At 40.1% G+C, this 5532-nt stretch overlaps 1 pseudogene; it reads left to right on the top strand.

The window, feature by feature from the left end:
- Positions 1-1150: 1150 nt before the first annotated feature.
- On the top strand, positions 1151-1934 carry LOC105516802 (annotated as a pseudogene).
- Positions 1935-5532: the final 3598 nt, after the last annotated feature.

Genomic DNA, 5532 nt, shown 5'->3' on the forward strand with positions numbered 1-5532 from the left:
AGACAGAGTCTCGCTCTGTCGCCCAGGCTGAAGTGCAGTGGCAGGCTCCTGGCTCACTGCAAACTCCGCTTCCCGGGTTCACGCCATTCTCCTGCCTCAGTCTCCTGCCAGGTAACTGGGACTACAGGCGCCCCCAACCACACCCGGCTAATTTTGTTTTTGTATTTTTAGTAGAGACGGGGTTTCACTGTATTAGCCACGATTTCACTGTATTAGCCACGATGGTCTCGATCTCCTGACCTCGTGATCAGCCCGCCTCAGCCTCCCAAAGTGCTGGGATTACACGCGTGAGCCACCGCACCCCGCCAAAACTCATTTTTTAAACTGCCTCAATAAATCTTGAATCCCTTTTCTAATCCTTTGTGCTCCAGGACAAAGTTCTTTATTATGGCCTTTCCTCTCCATCTGCCTTCTCCTCCCGTGCTCATAACTTTTTGTTGTTGTTGTTTACTGGAAATTTTCACTCATTTTTATATCGAGAACCTGGCTCCTCTCTCTTCTTTCTGACACCAATAATTAACCTTTATCTCTAACATTTTCACCATTTCTCTACTCTCAAAATAAAGGCTCTCATATGAAATAAAACATTAAAGGAACGAAAATTTAATTTTAACACAACTGAAACTAGTTAGTAATTAGTTTACATTTTTATTCTGGAACAATTTCAAACTTTGTACAAGTTGCAAAAATAAAAATTCCCTTGTACAGTTTTAAAAATGACTAGCTTATTTCTTTTATGATCTTTCTTCCTCTCTCTCATATGTATATATTGTATGCATATGTGTGTATGTGTGTTCAGCATGTATATAATATACATTTCTTTCTTTAATGTATGAGGCTAAGTTTCAGGAATTATTACATTTTAACCTTTAAATGTTTAATTAACATTAGCTAAGAGTACGAAGATTTTAAAAAATAGCTACGATAAAATTATAAAGGCCAGGTGCAGTGGCTCACTCCCGTAATCTCAGCACTTTGGGAGGCCAAAGTGGGCAGGTCATGAGGTCAGGAGTTCAGGATCAGGCTGACCATCATGGTGAAACTCCGTCTCTACTAAAAATACAAAAAGTGTGGAGTCTGGTGGTTTGAACGAGATGAAGGAACTGGAGCCGGGTGAGGGCAGTGGACTTGATTCCCCCGAGAGCCGAAGATGGCAGTGAACATATACTCACGTCAGTGACCAATGATAACCTAAGTCGACATGACATACTGGCCTCAATGAGTCTCTGCAGTTGAATCTGACAAAGATCAAATAATGTCAGGGACTGCCTAGTGTCAGTTTATGGACATGCTGTTTCCTGGCTCCATTGACTTGAAGAAAGTGAAATTTCAAGCTAAGCTAGAACATGAGTGCATCTGGAACTTCAAAATACTGCAAGCGGGTTTTAAGAGGATGGGTGTTGACAAAATAATTCCTGTGGACAAATCAGTAACAGGCAAGTTTCAGGAGAATTTTGAATTCATGCAGTGGTTCAAGAAGTTTTTTGATGCAAACTATGATGGAAAAGCCTATGACCCTGTGACTGCCAGACAAGGTCAAGAAACCTCAGTGGCTCCCTCCCTCCTTGCTCCAGCTCTGAATAAACCAAAATTTTAGCAATGCAGCTCCGCAGAGGCCCATCTCAACACAGAGAACTGCTGCGGCTCCCAAGGCTGGCCCTGCGTGTTATGAAAGAACCCTGGTGTGGGCAATGGGGATGACCAGGCAGCTGAGTTGATGAAGCAGGTCAATGTATTGAAACTCACTGTTGAAGACTTGGAGAAAGAGGGATTTCTACTTTGAAAAGCTATGGAGCATTGAATTGATTTGCCAGGAGAATGAGGGGAAAAACAACCCTGTATTGCAGAGGACTATAGACATTCCATATGCCACAGATGAAGACTTTGTGATACCTGATGAAGGGGGCCCACAGGAGGAGCAAGAAGAGTATTAACAGCCTGGACCAGCAGAGCAACATCCAGATTCCTCCCTCCAAATCATGTGCTTAACTGTAAAATACTCCCTGTTATTATCCTTAGAAGACTCGCTGGTTTCTTTTCATAAGCAAAAGTACCTTTTCTTAAAGTCACTTCACAGACGTTTCACTCCTTTTCCCGTAAGTTTGAGTTAGGAGTGTTTACGTTGTAGCAGAGCAGTATTAATATCTAGTTGGTTCACCTGGGAAACAGGCTGACTCTGGGGCTCACTGTGCGGATGCCGGTCACACTGAGTGCTGGAGAAGGTGTGTAATATGCTGAGGTGGCGACCTCAGTGAAGACATGGAAAGACTGAATTGAATTTTAAGCTAATGTGAAATCAGATAATGTTGTAATAAATAAATGCCTTAAGAGTTTTTAAAATATGCTTCTGTATTTCAAAATATAAATTGTACCATGACAGGGGATTTTGTGTTTGAGGTTGTGTCTGGGAAGGAAGGACTAGACGTTGGAACCTTTGGAACTTGCTGTCACAAGTCTTAGAGGGCTGCTTAGATCCTCATAGCCTAGGCTTTGGTCTAAAAGGAACATTTTAAAAGTTGCCCTGTAAAGCCATTTGGTGTCATTGACCAGTTGCATCCCTGCTAAAGAGCAAGGGCATTGTTGACTGGATAATAGAGGATGTGTTTCAGTCCTGAGATGTTTGAGGTGAAGAGCTTGGTTTTCATTGAGCATTTCTCTATTTTTCCAGTTATTCCCAAAATTTCTATGTATTATCTTTTTGGGGAAGTGAGGTGTGTCCTGTTTTTTTAGTCTAACAACTACTTTTGGGGACTTGTCCTTGTCTCTGGGATTTGAATGGGGATTGTATCCCATTTTACTGTCTTTTAGGTTTATATTAACCATGTTTCTCTTCTCTGCTCCCCTTGCCCACTGGGGACTCCTCTTTGGCTCCTTGAAGTTTGCTACTTGGAGTTGGCAGTGTAGCAGGCAGGTGAACATGCTGCAAGTTCTTTCTGGACCTCTGGCAAAGGGAGTGGTCAGTGAAGGCCATCCTCACCTGGCGACCTGCCAGGCCGGGGTGTTTTCGGTATCTGCTGTCCACAGCTCTCCACTGTAATCCGCATACTTTGCCAGTGCACTCATCTCTTTGGAGATAAAATTCATTAGTGTGTTACTAAATGTTAATTTTCTTTTGTACAAAATACAGTACCGTGTCTGAATTAATTATTAATACTGAAAGTATTTCATTCTTTAACGCTCCCTCATTCGTTTTGCCCACAGCCTTTTCAGTTCCTTTGTTTGGCAGGATTTTGCAAAATGTGTCTCACCCACTACTGAGATTGTTCAGTCCCTGATGTATTTGTATTGATTTGTTTCTGGTGGTAGCTTGTCCTGAAATGTGTGTAGAAAGCAAGTATGGTCTGATAAAATTGTTGTGTAGTGCATGCTCTGTGTGGAACTCAGAGGAAAACCCAGATTCAATGATTGACAATGCCAGAAAATGCAAGTAACTAGCCATGGTTCAGATGGAAGTGGTGTTATTTGTCTTTTGTGGCCTTTTAGACTTTTGTTGCCCTAAAATTACATTTTTTTGGAAACCCATTTTCCACTTGGTCTTTCTTGACAGAGTTTTCTTCTACTTTACAAAGTTTATAAATAAACTTCTGTATTTCAAGAGTTAAAAAAAAAAAATTAGCTGAGCATGGCGGTGCATGCCTGTAATCCTAGCTACTGGGGAGACTGAGGCAGAAGAATCGCTTGAACCCAGGAGGCACAGGTTGCAGTGAGCGGAGATTGCACCACTGCACCCCAGGCTGGGCGACAGAGACAGACTCCATTTCAAAAAAGAAAAAAAAATACATGCAAAAAATTAACAGTAATATAATACTTTATTCTAATCTTCAGTCCTAATTCCAGTTTATTCAATGATGCCAGTAATGTTCTGTATAGGAATCATTTTTCAGGATTGGATCCAGGCCCAAATCCCATAACGAATAAAGTTTGCATATCTCTCTAGTCTTCTTTAATCTCAGACAGCTTCTCAGCCTTTCTTTCCTGACACTGACGTTTCTTGAAGAATACAAACCAGTTATTTTATAGACTCTCTCTCAGTTTAGATGTGTCTGATATTTCCTTATAAGTAGATTCAGGTTACGCATTTTTGGTTGGCACAGTACTTAAGTGATGCTATGTCCTTCTCAAGGCATCAAAATGGAGGCCTAAAATGTCCAATTGCAGTTTATTGATGATGTCAACTTTGATCAGTTGGTTAAAATATCATTATATCCACTTCAGAGTTACTATTTTTCTTTTGTAATTAATAACAAATTTGACAAGATATGCTTTGAGAATATGTAAGTATTCTGTTTCTCATCAAATGCCGTCCAGTTGATTAAACATGTATTGAGGTGGGCAGATCACCTGAGGTCAGGAGTTTGATTCCAGCCTGACCAAAATGGTGACACCCCATCTCTACTAAAAATACAAAAAAAAAAAGAAATTAGCTGAGCATGGTGGCACACGTCTGAGGTCCCGGCTACTTGGGAGGCTGAGGCAGGAGAATCAGTTGAACCCAGGAGGCGTAGGTTGCAGTGAGCTGAGATCATGCCATTGCACTCTAGCATGGGTGACAAGAGTGAAACTCAGTCTCAAAAAAAAAAAAAAAGAAAAAAAAATGTACTGATGTTTCTTACCAGAATTAATTTTTAGTATGTTGGCTATAAAAAAATTACTGTATCTAACTATATTACTTCATCTACATTTATCAGCTGATATTTTACTGAAATGAAGAATTTTTCTTCTCCACTATTTATTCTTATTTATTCATATGCTTACACACATCTGTATACATGTATGCATATATTTATTTTCCACATATATTCATGAAGTCCTATTTTATTCAATGAGGTTTCATTTCTTTCTATATTGTGATGCCAAATTGCACCAATTTTGCTAGTTGAAACTCTGCCAACCTGAATTATCTTATATTTTGACATATAACCATAATTATTTTTAAAAATCACTTTAATTTTCTGGTACAGCAAGGTGTTTCAATTTCATCTTCTATTTTCCCTGTCCCAGACCCGGAAGCAGTCATTTTTCCAAGTATTCTTGGTTGCTTTTAGTGGTTAATGCTATTTAGCAACTGCATTAGTGATTAAATGCTGTCTAACAAGTTTCCCCAAAGCTTAATGACTTAAAACAATGCTAAGTATTTATTATCTCTTACAGTAGCTATGGGTCAGAAATTGACCAGACTGAGTGGCTCTGGCTAGGGTTTCTTATGAATTTTCTCAGTCAGGTGTCCACTGGATCCACAGTGATCTGAAGTCTACATGGATCACTCACACGACTGGCATGTTGGAGGGAGGCCTTTATTTCTCTCCAATATGGGCATCTCCCAGGAATGGCTGAGTGTTATCATGATAGTGTGGCTGGCTTTCCCCAGAGCAAATGTTTCAAGGAAACAAGATAGAAATGTTATCAGCTCCCTGAATTCTTGTAATCTCCCAGAGCAGAAATCAAGAGAGGTTACCAGATATAGCAACAAAGAGACAATTTATTTAGCTTGTGCACAAGGGAACCAACACTGTGTGTTAGGTTAGTTTTATA

This window comes from Colobus angolensis, unplaced genomic scaffold (genome assembly GCF_000951035.1).
Source record: "Colobus angolensis palliatus isolate OR3802 unplaced genomic scaffold, Cang.pa_1.0 Scaffold29, whole genome shotgun sequence".
NCBI classification, from domain to species: Eukaryota; Metazoa; Chordata; class Mammalia; order Primates; family Cercopithecidae; genus Colobus; species Colobus angolensis.